At 45.8% G+C, this 17,745-nt stretch overlaps 1 protein-coding gene across 1 annotated transcript in view; it reads right to left on the reverse strand.

The window, feature by feature from the left end:
• Positions 1–17,518, reverse strand: part of DDAH2 (DDAH family member 2, ADMA-independent) — a 56,094-nt gene extending 38,576 nt beyond the window's left edge. The window contains exon 1 of the mRNA XM_070936665.1: positions 17,184–17,518. The gene's annotated coding sequence lies outside the window, so the exon portion shown is untranslated. The remainder of the gene's footprint in view (positions 1–17,183) is intronic.
• Between the last annotated feature and the right edge of the window lie 227 nt (positions 17,519–17,745).

The raw sequence follows: 17,745 nt of genomic DNA on the forward strand, positions 1-17,745 counted from the left end.
TGCTAGGGGAATGGTCAACAGTGTAAGTTTTCACTGATTCTACTCTGCTTCTGTGACTATAGAGGAGAATTAAATACAGAATGTGAATAAGAGTTGGAAGAATCCTTGGAAGTCTACTAGTCCAACCTTCTGCTCAAGCAAGAGGCCCTTAAGCCTGTCAAACAAATGGCTGTCCACTCTCTTCTTAAAAACCCAGAGAGAAGGCGCACCCACAATTTCATAATTTCTCCTTATTTCTAGATTGGATCTCTCTTTTATAATCTTCTACCCATTACTTCCTGTTCTGCCCTCAAGTGTTTTAAAGAGTAGGTTGAGCCCATCTTCTCTATGACAGCAACTCAAATACTCATATCATTGATATCAAGGACAGTTTTTTCCCCAGGCCATCACTCTGCTAAACAAGTAATTCCAACAACACTGTCCAACTATTTACTAAGACTGTATTACTATTATTCTTCTCATCCTTCCTATTACCTATCTCCTTTTCTACTTATGACTATAATCTTGTAGCTTGTATCTGTCAACTCGCAAAGCATCCCTGGCCTGCTCTCGAGTTGCCATAGCCAAGAGGGGATGGGAAACTGATGAAACAGCATAGCAGCCAAAGACAGATGCACATTCCAGACTTATCTCTCTCAAGGTTGTCTCCCAGAGTTACCCATAGCGGCCGGAGGGGAGTGGTCTCTACAACCCGCGAAATTGCTCCGTTGGCAAATGTGATTGATGACACATCCTGGGCAGTGGTGAAATCCAAATTTTTTTGCTACTGGTTCTGTGGGCATGGCTTGGTGGGCATGGTGTGGCTTGGTGGGCGTGGCTTGGTGGGTGTGGCAGGGGAAGGATACTGCAAAATCTCCATTCCCACCCCACTCCAGGGGAAGGATATTGCAAAATCCCCATTCCCACCCCACTCTGGGGCCAGCCAGAGGTGGTATTTGCTGGTTCTCCAAACTACTCAAAATTTCCCTTACCGGTTCTCCGAACTGCTCAACATTTCTGCTACCGATTCTCCAGAACCTATCAGAACCTGCTGGATTTCACCCCTGATCCTGGGGGGAGTGGGGAAACAGGGTCATGATTGGGGCGTAAATTATATGGGGTTAGAGCTGGCTTCACTTGGGAACATGCCAACATGAAGCTCCTAATAAATAACTGGATTTCTTTTGAAGTTTGGCTCGAGGCTCATGATTTATTTAGGGTATCCGTGGGAACCCTGACAGCATCTTTTCAATTTATATTGCTTTATTTAGTTTCCTAGTGTGATTTTGATTGCTTATTTAGTATCCTATGTATCACTAACTTTTGTATCTCATGATTCACGGTGAATGTATTTATGATGACTATGATCACGATTTATCATTTATATCTTTTATGTACACTGAGAGCTTCTACACCAGAGACAAATTCCTTGTGTGTCCAATCACACTTGGCCAATAAAGAATTCTATTCCATTCTATGCCACTCCTAGTCCTTCTCTTAGTTAAACTTGATATACCGAGTTCCTTCAACCATTCATCATGTTACAGTCTCCAGTCCTCTAATCATCTGTTGCTCTTCTTTGCATACTTTCTAGACCCTCAACATCTTTTTGGTATCATGGTGACCCTAGCTGCAGGGAATCAGCACAAACGATCAGCCAACACCCCCCCCCAGCTCCCCAGGAGAAGAAAGCCTCACCTGGTAAGGACTTAATTAGCTCATCTAGGATGAGCTTTCTATGGCAACTGCCAACTCAAGTGCACTAACAAGATCACAAGCAACCAATCAATCAAGATGTCCCAGTAATGTATTCATAGACCACCTCCATCCTCCACCCCCCCAAAAAACCCCCCGACTCCATTGTTGTCTTCTCTAAAGATCCTGATCACAAAATACTCATTTTGTAGAAGCCCACCTGATGAGTTGTGTTCATTTCTGTGTTCATTCATTCATTCATTCGTTCATTCTCCCCAGTTTTGCAGAACAGACAAGTGTGCCATTCAATGATGTTATTTTATATCTATCCTGATCCTACAGCCATTTCAGCAAACATCAAGGCCGTATTGTCAATATTTCAAGAAATGGGAAGGGGTGACTAGAGTTTAATTACGCACTCGCATTTACACAAATCCCACCCGTATAATCCTGCAATTATACATTCTCTCCAGCCTCTCGAACCAAAGGAAACTCATTTGAACGCTAAGCAAAAAGAATTGCCTAGTTTACTTCATGTTCACCCATATTTTTGAATTAATTTCAGATTCCTGAGAGCACTTTCTGCTCAGCTAATTTTCTCCGGCAGCTTCAAAAGGGGTCAGTTCATCCACTGAAGATACAACTCAAGTTGGCTAATTCCTTCCCCGGTTTCCCTGAGTTAATCAATGGATTAAGTTAATTGCTTCTCTGTGTCAACCGTCCAAATAACGAACACCCTCTTTTAATCCCTATATTCCCGAACTGTCTGAAAGTTAATGAAAATTAATTTTTAAACAAGATATGGAATGAAAGGGCTTACTGCATTGATAGATGGAGCCTTGAATTGAGCTGGGTTAAAATCTCCTTGTTCTATTTTGCTGGAATAGGAAAAGGCGACAGATTGTCTTCAGTATGAGCAGTTCTCAACATTGTCCAACCAGCAATTCATCTGATGCAGAACCTGGTTTTGGTTTTTTAACTTTCTCCTTGCAATTTCGTTCACACGCAGTCCTAAAAGCATAGTTTGTAGCTTACGTGTTCCTCCTCTTTTCTTTTATTCAGCCCACCAAGAAAACACTGGAAACTCTTGATTCAATTCTTTGTTCTTTAAAAGCTAGGCAACTCTTACTATGAGCTAGGAGTAAAGCACAAAGGCAGCCTGTAAGGAAGGGGGCAAGAGATGAGCCCTCAACCCCCAAATCCTTTGACAGCCAGAGTGTTTCCATTATTGGGCATTTGTTGTCATTGAAATGAGGGTTGGGGGAGAAGGGGGGGGCAGAGCGACGTGGGACCAAAACAAGCATCCTAGAACAGACAGTTCCAAGCAATCTACAGCAAATGAACTCCAGAGAATTTCAACCCTGCTTGGAAATACCATATCCAAAAACAGTCGAAACAGCTTTGATCATTGTCAGGTACACGTTATTACCAGAATCGGATTCATTTGCGACCAGAATCACAACCAGGGGAATGGAAATGATGGTAGCCAGGGATGGACTTCAAAAATTTTAGCAAGGGGTTCTCTGCCTGGTTGCTGGGTGGGCATGGCCATGGTGGGTGTGGCCTAGTCAGCCTCCTGCACCATGGCGGGGTGGTGGTGTTTTTGCCCCTCCTCAGGCTCTGGAGGCTTTCCTCGAGCCTCCGGGAGAGCGAAAAGGGCCCCCCCAGGCTCCAGACTTCCAGTAGGCCCGTTTTTCACCCTCCGAGCCTTCGCGCATGCCCTGCACTTACCTGTATCCAAAACAGGGCATGTGGGGACTCCTGGGAGGGGAGGGGTGGACGGGACCAGCCAGGAGTGGGATTTGGGGGTTCTCCGAACTGCACAGAATCTTAGCTAGAGGTTCTCCTGAACCCCTGCGAACCCCCAGCAGCCCACCCCTGATGGTAGCGTGAAAGTATCTTGTGGAAGTATCGCTAAATATCTATGGAGATTCTCAGTCATCCAGGTCATGATTGTCCCAAAGCTGCTTTTTCCAAGAGGCAACTGGACTTTCTTTCTTTTTTCTTTGAAGATGCTTCACTTCTCATCCAAGAAGCTTCTTCAGCTCTGACTGGATGGTGAGGAACAGAAGGATCCTTCCATTCCCTACCATTCATGTTGTGACCAAGGCCCAAGTAGTGATTACCAAACACAATTCAGTCCTCAACAAACTTATTTTATTAAAACAGCTGAGACTTAATTCATTCTCAGCTTAGTCCAAAACAAAATTCTTAATAATCAGTCCATAGGCCTTATCACCAACCTTTGATATCTTTGGCAACTTGCCAAAGGCTTTTCTTGGCAAAAACCCCACACAGTTCAAGAGACGCTGACAAGAAGCACGAGAATCAATGTTGCTTTTCTACAGAGAAACCAACGGCTCTTTTAAGCCTTATGGGAGTGGCCAATCATCTTCTGGCCTTACTCCCGAGTTGTCCTTTTTGCTTCAGCTGCTCTTGCCTTCTGGCAGCTCTTCGCATGCGTGCACTAGGAACAGGCTCCTCCTGTTCCTCTGCCTCTCTGCTGTCAGCCTCTGGAGGCTCCAGAGTCCTCGCATCACTCTCAGATGGCCCTGGCCCCATCTCTGCCTCCGACGCAGAGCCCTCATCCAGGCCTTCCCCTGACTCCAGGACTGGCCCATTGTCCTCCCCAGCCTCCTCACAGTCCAACTCTGCTGCCAGGTCCGCAGGCTGCTGGCGGACCACAACAATTCAGTCAGAGCTGAAGAAGCTTCTTGGATGAAAAACGAAACGTTTTCAAGGAAAAACAAAGAAGTCCAGTTGCCTCCTGAAAAAGCACCTTTGGGACAACCATGACCTGGATGACTGAGAATCTCCACTGATTTGTACCTCGGGTTTGTTTTTGTTTCTTCCATTCAATGATTTCCAATTCTCGGAGTCTACCTGGACAGCCTTTTGTTGGCAAAGTTTTTCAGAAGCATTTTGCCATTGCCTCCTTCCTGGGACTGAATGAAAGTGGCTGGCCCAAGGTTCCCCCTACTGGCTTTGTGCCAATAAGAGGGAGGGATTAGAACTCAGGGTCTCTCCGTTTCTAGCCTGAAGCCTTAATAATTGCTCGGTTAAGGAAGGCCTTGTTGCTGACCTAACATTCCAAAGCACAAGCATATTTGACACCCACTGCATATTTGGCCAAGCAAAAGGACAAGGATCAGCCATAAATTCTCCTATTTGCTGTGTTAGGGTTAGGTCAACAAGGGAAAAATAAATACGTCTTTGCCAGTATTAATGCTAGCAGAGAATTGCAAGAGGGAACAGTTTCTCAGCCTTCAGTAGGACAAACTCTCCTTTGTTCAACTACTCAAGAGACCAGAATGCTTTGTTAGCAGGCAAAAATATGTGGTGCTTCCTACGAGGCGTGGCGGCTGCCGACAGATAGCTCCCCCCCTCCCCACCAAAATGAGGGAAAGCTGTGAAAATTATCCCTCAAAACGCAGCGCTTCACACAGAGAGTGCTATACTTGCAAAATGCTTTTACGAGGCTGGTCATGAGTCAAATCCAGACAATCGTTCCAGTTTTTTTAAAAAAAAACAAAAACCTTTAACCCGTTTAAAAGATACCTATTAAAAAGAGACATCTTGATTTATTTATTTGTTTTTGGTCCCCGTAAAAATAAAATAACTAGAAGCACGTCAAAGATGTCTCGTTGTAGAAAGAAGCGAGCAGGGGGCGTGCCCATTTCTTAAGTGACAAGAATTGTTTCTTTCAATTCAATCATCTGAACTTCTATGTAGTGAGATTAATTGAATGATTAAACACCTAGTTAAAATAAGAGGGGTGGGTTTTTTTTTTTTCTGTTTCCAATGAAAGCAACAGCCTTGACTTTTATTGATTTGAAAAACAAAGACTAATTGGGAACTGAAACCCTTCCCATGCTGGTCATCACTGCAGCAAAGACACGGTTTGCATAATCTTTGCGAGCTAAATAGATTATAATCGGCATGATTTTCACTAAGCCTGGTTTAACAAACCATCGTTGGTGTATTCCCACAGCTCCCTTGGAGGGAAGATGGAATCGTCTGTTTCAAAGGCAGGGATAAAAATCCTAGCTGAGAAAGCCATTCCTTGCAGACAGCTGGTCATTCGCATCCTTTTTGAGGGTCGTTTGAGGCCACTCGGGAGGTTTCTCTGTGTCCTGAGTCACCTGAATAGTGCAAATTTGTACTACTCAGGTCACCCTGAGGACACAGGCAAGCCTGGTTTAATATTTGGTGAATTAACCTGTTGTGCAAATGCAGCCCATTTCAACAATTCATAATACAGCAGGGGTGTGAGCAACTATGACCACTTTACAACCTGTGGACTTCAACTCCCAGAATTCCTGAGTCAGCCATGTCTGGGGCATCAGGGTAGTGTTAAACAGTAGCTCCAGAAGACCCAGGAGGTGACTAACATTGCTGAAAAGATGTGACTGCTTCATCCTCGCTTCTGGGCCAGGGAAAGCATTGCATTGGAGAGATAGTATTGGAAGCAATCTTCTTTTTTTTTTTCAACTAAAGATTGAAACAGTGCAAACTTCCTTTGACCTCCATCATGCTTTTGGGTGCAATACAAGCTGCTATTTGTCACCTTTGAGGCTATTCATGACATCAAGCCAAGTTATTTGTGGGATCACCAGAGGTGGTATTCAGCAGGTTCTGACCAGTTCTCGAGAACCGGTAGCGGAAATTTTGAGTAGTTTGGAGAACCGGTAAATACCACCTCTGACTGGCCCCGACCCCATCTATTCTCTGCCTCCCAAGTCCCAGCTAATCGGGAGGAAATGGGGATTTTGCAGTAACCTTCCCCTGGAGTGGGGTGGGAATGGAGATTTTACAGTATCTTTCCCCTGCCCACCAAACCATGCCCACAGAACTGGTAGTAAAAAAAATTTGAATCCCACCACTGGGGATCACCCTTGTCCTTTTCCACCCATCCTATTAGATTAGTGTTTCTCAAACTTGGCAACTTTAAGATAAGTGGATTTCAACTCCCAGAATTCACGCTGGTTGGGGAATTCTGGGAATTGAAATCCCTGTACTTTAAAAGTTGCCACGGTTGAGAAATACTAGTCTAGACTGCTGCTCTTCCTCCTGTCTCCCAAGGTTATTCTAACGGCCTATTACAATCCCCGATGGTGGTGGGCGGAAGAGTTAGATCCAATCAAAGAGGCACGTTCATCAGGGAATGTCATCTGATTAAGACCTTTGTGTAGATGCCTGCTCTCTGGAACCCCCTATGCCCCTGGAACCTGGTTGGCTTCAACCTTGCTGGCTTTTCATAAAGTCTTCAATGTGTGGCTGTTTTCCCAAACTTGGGGGAGTCAGAATGGGGCTAATGGGGCTTGCAAGATGGATAAGTTATTTATGAGGATTCTCAGCTACCCTGATGTATACTTAGTGTTGTTTCATCGCATTTGAGTTTTTAACCCTGTATTAGCTGCCCAGAGTCCAGTGGTGAAATCCAATTTTTTTTACTACCGGTTCTAAGGGCGTGGCTTGGTGGGCGTAGTGTGGCTTGGTGGGCGTGGAAGGGGAAAGATACTGCAAAATCTCCATTCCCACCTCACTCTGGGGAAGGATACTGCAAAATCTCCATTCCCTCCCCACTCCAGGGGAAGGATACTGCAAAATCCTCATTCCCTCCCCACTCTGGGGCCAGCCAGAGGTGGTATTTGCCGGTTCTCCGAACTGCTCAAAATTTCCACTACCGGTTCCCCAGAACCTGTCAGAACCTGCTAGATTTCACCCCTGCCAGAGTCCCTATTGCAATGGGAGAAGCCGTACAAATTGACTTAAAAGAAATAAATCAGGAACGACAACTTAGCAGCGAAATAAAACAAAACAAAACAAATGCCTACAGCCACATAAGGCTTAAAGTTAAAAAAAAATTGATTCTCCCCCTAATTCATTGATATACAGACAGGGTTAAAAAAAAAAAGAAGAAGTATGTTTTCAGTTAATGTGGGAGATTAGAGGAGGAAGCAGCCCCAGAAATGGCCTCCTAAGGCTAATGGCCCTTATCTTGGTCTCGTGAGCCTCTTCCAGACAAAATACAGTCACAAAAAGAGCTTGCTTTGCAACTCAGCTGTTTTGGCAAAGAACCGATTCATTGCAAAGGCAAAAAAACCTTTCAGCCCAGGAATCTTGACATCTCCACAGGCCTTGCACACCGCCCACACTTGCACGCACACACATTTTTCCTCATGCAAGCTGAACTATGGAAGTCACCAACGGAGGTCAGCAGGGGTCAGTATGGGTGGTCACCGTACAGCTGGACTATTTAGAAAAGGAAACTGGGCCTCATGGAGCAGAAAGAATTCTGGCTTAAAGGGAGCAGCCAGGATGTACTAAGGCAGGAAAAAAAAATGTGATATATATTTCTCTTTAAAGTTTATTGCTAGAGGAAGAGGGAGACGCAGAAAACCCAGAAGGAAAGAAAAGGAAGAAAACAGGATGAACAAACTCAAAACACAGAAAACCACCCGTCCATGACAGCCTCTGTCGACTACAAGATAAACATGGATGTTTGGGAACAGAGACCCCAAAACCGTGGCCCCAAGTCTCTCAGAGAATCTTATATAGGACCGTCTGTGACATGAGAATGTGAGGCAAGTGCCGAGAATGTTAAGCAGTCTTGTGGTTTATAAAGGAGGCAGAAGGTGAAGGGGAAACTTCCTCCCACTGAGTTTATCCAGCTGTTATCCATTCCACCAAGATTGGGGAAAGAAGCCATAACTCATAGAACGCAGAATCACAGGGCTTGAAGAGATCTCGAAGGTCTTCTAGTCTTCTAGTTAATAAACAGTAACAAGAGTTGGAAGGGATCTTGGAGGTCATCTAGTCCAACCAGGGGTGGGTTCTAAATTTTTTTACCATCGGTTCTGTGGGCGTGGCTTGATGGTCATGTTACAATTATTTAGGATTTAGCAGAGGTACTGGTGTACCAGGCTTTTAACTGCTTGCAGAGCTGTACCGATCTACCCATTTATTTTTGCAGGCACTGATCTACTCATGTATTTTTGCAGGCACTGATCTACCCATTTATTTTTGCTGGCACTGGTCTACCCATTTATTTTTGCAGGCACTGATCTACTCATGTATTTTTGCAGGCACTGGTCTACCCATTTATTTTTGCAGGCACTGATCTACCCATGTATTTTTGTAGGCACTGATCTACCCATGTATTTTTGCAGGCACCGGTCTACTCATTTGTTTTCTTTTAACACTGATCAGCTGTAGGGCGGCCCTTTGAAGCCCCGGCAAGAGTTTAAACAGTTTTTTTTCCCTCTAGCCATCAGCTGGGACTGATGGAGGCAGCAATAGATTGGGGGTGGGGGCAAATAAAAGGTAAGAATAACGCGGGGGGGCGGGGGAGCGGGGGGCCAGAACCGGTTCGGTGACCTCATATCGTCACCGCTACTGGCTCAGCGGAACCGGGCGGAACTGGGAGGAACCCACCACTGAGTCCAACCCCCTGTTCACGCAGGAGACTTATACTAGGGATTTCGAACCGCCGAACTGCCGACCTTTCTGATCAACAAGCTCAACGTCTTAGCCACTGAGCCACCTAGCCAGGCATAGTTCAACCTCCGGCTTGAGGCAAGAGACCTTATACCAGCGATGGCGAACCTTTTCGGCACCGAGTGCCCAAACCGGAATGTGCGTGTGCACGCAGCCACATGTGCACGCACTGGAGCCCCAGAAACTCAAAAGACCAGCTGGCTGGTGCATATGCACGCACCGGCCACCTGGCCTTCTACTTTCCAGCATGTGCATGCACACCAGCCAGCTGGCTTTCAGGTTTCCGGGGCTCTGGCGTGGACGAAGTTCAGCTGGCACGCCGGAAACCAGAAAAGCAGCTGGTGATGGCACGTGTGCCCACAGAGGGCTCTACATGCCAACTCTCGCACACTTGCCATAGATTCGCCATCATGGCCTTATACCCTACTGGTCAAATGGTTGTCCAGCCTATTTTTGAAAGCCTCCAGTGAGAAAGTACCACAACTCCAGGAGATAAAGCTATTCCATCGATTAATTGTTCTCACTGTCGGAAAATGCCTCCTTACTTCTAGGTTGGATGTGCAGATGACCAGGTTCCAGGTTTAACACCCAATGGCAAGAAAAAGATCTCTGGTCAGGATTTTTAAGGTGAGTTGAGTCATCTTGATGCCGGGAAAACATTGGACCCAACTCTGTTCAGCCCTGATTTTTCTCTCCTTGATGTGATTCCAAGTTTTATACACACCACGGAAACAGAAAAACACCCCTCCCTGTGACAAGAATTGCCTTCCAATCTTGTCTGCACATTAGAAATAAACTTTGAGGCTCCTTCTCTGATTAAGATGGTACCATTATTATGGACTTTGCAGGGTTTTCTCAGTGGTGGCCCCATGTCTTTGCAACTCTAAGATTTAGGAGGTCCATAAACACTCTTCCTTTCAAGACGTCCTTCAACTGATTCTCCTTTTAGCTGAAATGTTTCTTATTTCTAGGCATTTGTTCAGATCTGAAACAAATACACTTCTTTGTCACTTCTTCCCTATTTCCTTTGGGAAAACGCAGCCCCCACCTCTCCCCAAAAGTGCAAAATATTTAAAATCAAGATTTTCAACCCTTGTACTTCTAATTTACATTTAACCTCAGTGCAACATAGATTTTAAGCCTCCTGCTTAGATCTGAAGGGGCTTCTCTGAATCTGCATTGTTCAAAATACTCTGCCATTCTTGATGGTAGGAGACTCATAGGATAGATTTGGACAGACAAGACAATTATGTATCCAACATTGCATTTAAGAACCACTTATTTATTAACTTACATACTTATACATATTTACTGATTTATTTTGCCAAAGGACCCAGCAGGCAATATAGCCTACTAACATTTTCATGGTGCCAAATAAACTTTTCTAAGTTATCTGGGTAGCAACTGTGATGGTCACATTCATTGTTTCACTGTCATACAGGTATACTGGCTAGGTTAATACATCTCTTTAAGCTATGGGTTATTTAATTTATGGTTTGCTGAGAAAGCCAATCTCCTGATTCCTAATGCTACGCCCCAAACCATGGCTTACTTATTACAGTAACTAATTTCCTACATCATTCTAGGCCAGGGGTGTCAAACTCAATTTCATTGAGGGCCACTTCGGGGGGCTGGGGTGGGTATGGCCAGCTTGGTGTCAGTCATGTTGGGGGCGCCTGTGGTGGCCCGAGTGCTGTGCCAGTGAAAATGGGCTCCTGAAGCTCTGTTTCTGACCTCCTATAACCCTCTGCCAGTGAAAACAGAGCTCGGGAGACCCAAACATGGCCCTCCCGAGCTCCATTTTCACTGGCAGAGGTACCGTGGGCCAGCCCTTCACTGTTTCCAGGGTGGCCCTACGGGTCAGATCTAAGAACCCTACGGGCCAAATCCGGCCCCCAGGCCTTGAGTTTGACACTCCTGTTCTAGGCCTAACAAATGATACTACATTTTCTTTAAAGATAATATATTTCTTTAAGCTATGAGTTACTTAATTTATGGTTTGCTGAGCAAGCCAGCTTCTGGTACACACCTAATGCTATGCCCTAAACCAGGGGTGGGCAACTGTGGCCCTTTTACAACCTGTGGACTTCAACTCCCAGAATTCCTGAGCCAGCTTGGCTGTCTCAGGAATTCTGGGAGTTGAAGTCCACAGGTTGTAAAAGGGCCACAGTTGCCCACCCCTGCCCTAAACCTTGGCTTACTTATTATAGCGACTACTTCCCTACATTATTCTAGATAATATTAAACTTTAACACAATATTGTAAGGTAATATTGAGCTGTGGTGGTGCCGTGGTTAGAACGCAGTATTGCAGGCTAACTCTGCTCCCTGTCAGCAGTTTGATCCTGACCAGCTCAAGGTTGTCTCAGCCTTCCATCCTGCTGAGGTTGGTAAAATGAGGACCCAGATTGTTGGGGGAAATATGCTGACTCTGTAAACCCCTTAGAGAGGGCTGGAAAGCACTATGGAACGGTATATAAGTCTCAGTGTTATTGCTATAATCCGGAGAGGTCTGGGCCATAACTGAGTGACAGAATACCTGTTTCGTGTACAGAATGTTCCAGTTTAATGCCCAGCATCTCCAGAATAACCCTGGTAAAGATTCCTATCTCAAACCCAGCAAGTTTTGTAATATCACATACTTGTTCGTTGGCACTGTATTTTCTCAATGCTTAAACATACCCTAATACAGAAAATTCTTCTTGGTTTTCTAGGCCCTTCCACATCTTCACAGCCTTCTTCCAGTTTGTCCAGTGGCACGTAGGTTCCAGCCATTTATGGATAATCACCGGAGCTCACTTCTGAATGCTAACGCTATCGGAAAGCCCAACAACCAAACCCTCTCCTCCAAATCTCTCACATGGGGGGGGCATAGGCATAGAACAGGGATGGGAAATGGCGGTTCCTTTATGACTTGCGGACTTCAACTCCCAGAATTCCTGAGCCAACCATGCTGGCTCAGGAATTCTGGGAGTTGAAGTCCGCAAGTCATAAAGGGACCGCCATTTCCCATCTCTGGCATAGAAGAATGTGAAGTGCAAGTCCAGAGGACACTCTGGGACAGGGGTCTCCAACCTTGGCAACTTTAAGACTTGTGGACTTCAATTCCCAGAGTTCCTCAACCAGCTTTGCTGGCTGAGGAACTCTAGGAGTTGAAGTCTGCAAGTCTTAAAGTTGCCAAGGTTGGAGAGCAGAGCCCTGCTTTGGGAGACAGACTCTTAGTCTTCTCTCTGTTGATAAGGAACATAAGAAGGCAAGTCAGTGACCCAGCAAGAGCATATGAGCTTTGTCTTACCCATAAGCCTCTTTTAGTCCAAACCACTTTGAGTGGGAAAATGCTCAAGGCACTAGTCTCACTTCCCATGTAAATCACCCATTTAACCTTCATGCTCCAGAGATACCGATAGGCCGGTTGGCGTTATTTACTGCTGATGTTACAATTGGATTCTTTATCACCGAATGCGGACAGTCAGGTAAGTTTATCAAGAAGCAGTTTTGCTAATCAACCACGAGGTGACTCCAGGCCAGTCATGCTGGACATACAAATGAACATTCACTTACCCCAACAGGAATCATAAAACACAGATGCAATCATTAGGAGCAAAAGGCTACAGAGCTGAAATGAGAAAAAGTCCTCTAGGCAGAACACAAACCTTGTCAAGGAAAGAAATGTATATTATTACTTTCCTTTACTGCAGAAGTTCCCTCCCCACCCCTGTTTTTCTCTGGACCAGTTACTTTTCCTTTTTGTTTTCAGTCCACAGCCTAATTTCTTCTTCTCTGCAAAGAAAAAAACGATAGAATTCATAGCCAGGGAATTCTTTCCTTCCTTTTGGTCTGGTTTGGTCATGGAAAGGGAAGCAAATTGGCCATGTGGGATCAGTAATAATAAACTTTGGACATTGCATGTTTAAGGGGGGGGGGGAGAAAGGAAGGAAGGAAGGAGAAAGAAAACAAGAAAGAAAGAAAGGAGAGAAAGAGAAAGAAAGAAGAGAGAAAAGAAAGAAAAGAGAGATAAAAAGCAAAAGAAAGAGAGAAAGAAGAGAGAGAAAGAGAAAGAAAACAAGAAAGAAAGAAAAAAAGGAAGGAAGGAAGGAAGAGAGAGAGAAAGAAAAAGAGAGAAAAGAAAGAAGAGATAGAAAGAGAAAGAGTAAGAAAGAAAGGAGAGAAAAGAGAAAAGAGAAAGAAGAGAAAGAAAGAAAGAGAGAGAGAAAGAAAGAGAGAGAGAGAAAGTAGGGAAGGAGGGAGAGGGGACGGAAGGAAAGAAGAAAGGGCTTGCATCGAAGACAAATAAAAGATCTTTTTGCTTATAAAAGATGCATCTTCGGCATTTTAATTTAACAATCAAGACTTCATTGTAGAAGGCAACTTCAAAGGTTCCGTTGAGCCCAAATCAAGGCACTGATTTATGGCGTATTTATTTTTCATCTTCTTTGTGGGTTTTCCCACCCCACATTTTAACCTCATTATAAATGTATGAGATACAGTGAACTGAGAGATCCCTTCAAAGCCCATCCAGTGAGTTTCTAAGCTAAGTGGGGGCTAAAATCTGGATCCATCTGTGACCTCTTTTATCTCCAGACAATAGGATTACCAACCTGCTGACTCAAGTGGTCAGAGTTACAGTCCGATGTTACTGGATTGGCACCAGGTTTTGGGGGCGGGGGGGGGGCACCAGAGCAGCTTTCTAAGTGACAGTTCATTTTGCACACAGCAAGGCTCAGGTTCATCTTAATATTTGCCATCCCACTTTGTCTTCCAACTTTGAACACCGAAGCAATTAATGCAATCATGTCAAAATAACAAGGTTCATCTTAATATTTGCCATCCCACTTTGTCTTCCAACTTTGAACACCGAAGCAATTAATGCAATCATGTCAAAATAACAATGGCAGCAATATTAATTCCCTAAAACTAAATCCCACAACAGACTACTAGTGAAATTTCAAAGGCTTCTCTATTACCATTAAACCAGATGCCCCACTAACTACCACTCAAAAACCCTTCCGTAAGAAGGATGCGGCTTACATTACAGAAACTCAATCGTGGTACCAAATGCAGGGGAATTAAAACTCAACTTCATACCATTCCACTACTCCAGTAAATAGTACTGAAACAAAAGATGCAGCACATACTATAATCAAGAACAGACTGCCTTAATGCTTTCCGCTCCAAAAAGCAGCCTCTGTAGCTAAGATGACAGGATACACCCTTGAAGTGAAAAAGTTCACCCTTGCAGCCAAGAAAAGAAAACACTGGAAACTGGAATCAACATTATACAAGGCGAGCTTCGTCCTTTCACAATGGTTTGGCTAGCTTCGTCTTGGCAGATGTGTGAACCCGGCCACTAACTTTTCTTGCTCTTTCAGATGAAGATGGAGATTAAATCTGGGACCCTTTGCAGAGCATTAAATCCCTTAAACACTCCTTAGCCACCAAGCTAGCTTTGGACCTTCCCACCAAGTACGTTTGCTTCTTTTACCTGAACATAGCCATGATTTGTTCCACTTTACTAACTTCTTTTAGGGATTAACCACAATCTGTTGCCCATCTCAGCTACAGTCTCCTCCCTTTGTCCTCTTCTAGATTGGAAATTCAAGAGACTCACCACAATTCTGGGACATCCCCATGCCCAGCAAATGTTCTTCCTTCCTCAAAGAAATCCAGCAAGTCCTTCCCCAAATAATAATAATACTGGTTTTGTGCTTGAACAATTTCAGAGTCCTAATGGATTGACAGTTGGATGGCCAACTGCTAGAACAGCTCTTCCTTGGATGACACACTTCAAAGATACTGAACCACAATTTTCCTCACTCCCAACCTTAGCTGGGAAAATAACAGCTGACATCCAAGGTATCTGGAGAACCCTGGTGAAGGCCTAGTTAGGAGCAGAAGAGAAATGTGGCCAAGGAGCCAACACCCTAATCTGCGAATTGGGTATGTCTAGTTTAATGAAAAGAAGGACTAGGGGAGACATGATAGCAGTGTTCCAATATCTCAGGGGCTGCCACAAAGAAGAGGGAGTCAAGCTATTCTCCAAAGAACCTGAGGGCAGGACAAGAAGCAATGGATGGAGACTAATCAAGGAGATAAGCAACCTAGAACTAAGGAGACATTTACTGACAGTTAGAACAATTAATTGGTGGAATGACTTGCCTTCAGAAGTTGTGGGTGCTCCAACACCAACACGGAGTGGCATAGGAGGCTAATGCCTCCTACTAAGGCAGCATTTAACATCCAGCTGCCTGCAATTACTGCGAGTCCAATTCTCACCAGGCTCAAGATCGACTCAGCCTTCCATCCTTTCTAAGGTAGGTAAAATGAGGACCCGGTTTGTGGGGGCAATAAGCTGACTTTGTATAAAATATACAAAAGTATGAAGGCTATTGCTTAACGCATTGTAAGCCGCCCGGAGTCTCGGGAGAAGGGCGGCATATAAAAATATTTTTTTTAAAAAAACAACAACACTGCAAGTTTTAAAGAAGAGACTGGACAATCTTTTGTCTGGAATGGTATAGTTTCCTGCCTGAGCAGGGGGTTGGACTAGAAGACCTTCAAGGTACTTTCCAACTCTATTATTCTGTTATTACCCCTGAACTTCTGCTGGGCTTCTTCTGATGCATCCCTGATGAAAAAGACATGTGCACATTGTCCCACCACTCAGCTCAATCTCCCCTCTCCTGCCCCATGAAGAAATGCACTCTTTTCTGGCAAATAAGACCTTCAAGACTCAAGAGCCTGTAACCTCCATCCCACCGGGGCTGACATCTCCAACTCACTCCCTTTTCTTAAAATCAATCAATCAGAATAGAGCTGGAGGGGACCTTAGAGGTCTTCTAGTCCAACCCCCTGCTGAAGCAGGAGATCCTAGTCTCCTAGTCCAGTCTCCTAGTCCAGTCTCTTTCTGAAAATTCCAGTGATGAAGGACCCACAACTTCTGAAGGCAAGCTGTTCCACTGGTTAATTGGTTAATTAACTGATTAATTCCACGGGCTAATCACCCACCAGCAGGTCTCTCCTCACTCCACCTGGGGTTCAGTGTTCCTTGCCCTGCCAGTTCAATCAGAATAGAATCTGGAAGGGACCTTGGAGGTCTTCTAGTCCACCCCCTGCTCAAGCAGGAGATCCTATACCATTTGAGACAAGTGACTGTCCAGTCTCTTCTTAAAAGCCTCCAGTAATGGAGCACCCACAACTTCTGAAGGCAAAGCTGTTCCACTGGTGAATTGTCCTCACTGTTAGGAAGCTTCTCCTTAATTCCAGGTTGCTTCTCTCCTTGGTTAGTTTCCATCCATTGTTTTTTGTCTTGCCTTGCCTTCAGGTGCTTTGGAAAATAAATTGACTCCCTCTCTTCTTTCTGGCAGCCCCTCAAATACTGGAACATTTCTACCATGTCACCCCTTAGTCCTTCTTTTCTCTAGACTAGCCAAATCCAAATCCTACAATATGTTTTAGTCTCCTTTCATCATCTTAGATCCTCTTCTCTGGCACTTTTTCCCAAGTCTCAACATCTTTTTTTGTTGTTGTTGTTGTTGTTTGGGTAACGTGCTGACCCAAACTGGATGCAGAAATCCAGGTGTGGTGTGTTCTCCTAAAGCGGTACTCATTACTTGCAAGCTTTTGATTCTATGCCTCGGTTTATGCAACCAAAGGCTGTTTGTAGAAATCCCTCCCACCCCGGAGTGAAACAGCCCCCTCTCTCTTAAGCCATTACAAGACTCGCCCCGCTGTGCGCGTCTCCCGATCGCCCCAAATCTCTCTCCCCAGGAAGATCACCTTTCTCCCGGGACCCGGGGAAGGTAGCCCTCCTCCTCCAAGCCGACCTGCTCGCCGGCGGGGAGGAGGGGGGGAAAGAAAGAGCCGCGGAGTCGGAGATCCCTGCCCCACCCACGAACCGACGGTCCCGAACCTCCACTCCCTCCACTCCCACTCCTTACATCGTCCCTCCCCCGCCACTCTCCCTTCCCTTCCCGCAGGACCCCGGCCAGCCCCGCCACTCCCCCCTCTTACCGCTCCTTCGGCGAGTCCATTCACTGGAAAGTCCCGTCTCCTCTCCTTTTTTTTTTTTCTTCCTCCTTCTTTCTTTCTCGCTGGCGACTCCAGAGAAAGGGACAGAGGAGAGTAAGGGGTTCCCCGCGATCGGAGCGCCTTCTCTTTGCCCGCGCCGTCCGTTCCCCCGCTTTTCCCTTCAGCAGCCTGACGGACGCTGGGCAGCGGGGAAGGGCCGGCCGAGGAGGGGGGGCGTGATCGACCCAGACGCTCAGCCCCCTTTCTCCCCCCTCCCACCTCTCCTCTTTCCCAAAGCAGCCGCTCGTGCGGGAGGGGGGGAGCGCCGGCTTCGCCTTGGCAGGATCTGGAAGCGCGCGGGAGGGAGGGGGGCGGCGGCGGGTCGGGAGCGCATTGTCTGGAGGCTGGGGGCGGGAGGGGAGGGGGCGGGGCGGGGCTCCGTCAAGCCCCTCCCCCTCCCCACAGGGCTGGGTTCCAAAGCAAAACGCCTTCCCCCCACTGCCCCACTCCCACTTCTAGGCGTCGATCCAAGAATGGACGCCTCTCGCGACGTGGGAAAGCGAGA

The sequence above is a fragment of the Pituophis catenifer genome, unplaced genomic scaffold (genome assembly GCF_029215685.1).
Source record: "Pituophis catenifer annectens isolate HBS135680 unplaced genomic scaffold, rPitCat1.0.hap2 SCAF_2, whole genome shotgun sequence".
Lineage (NCBI taxonomy): Eukaryota > Metazoa > Chordata > Lepidosauria > Squamata > Colubridae > Pituophis > Pituophis catenifer.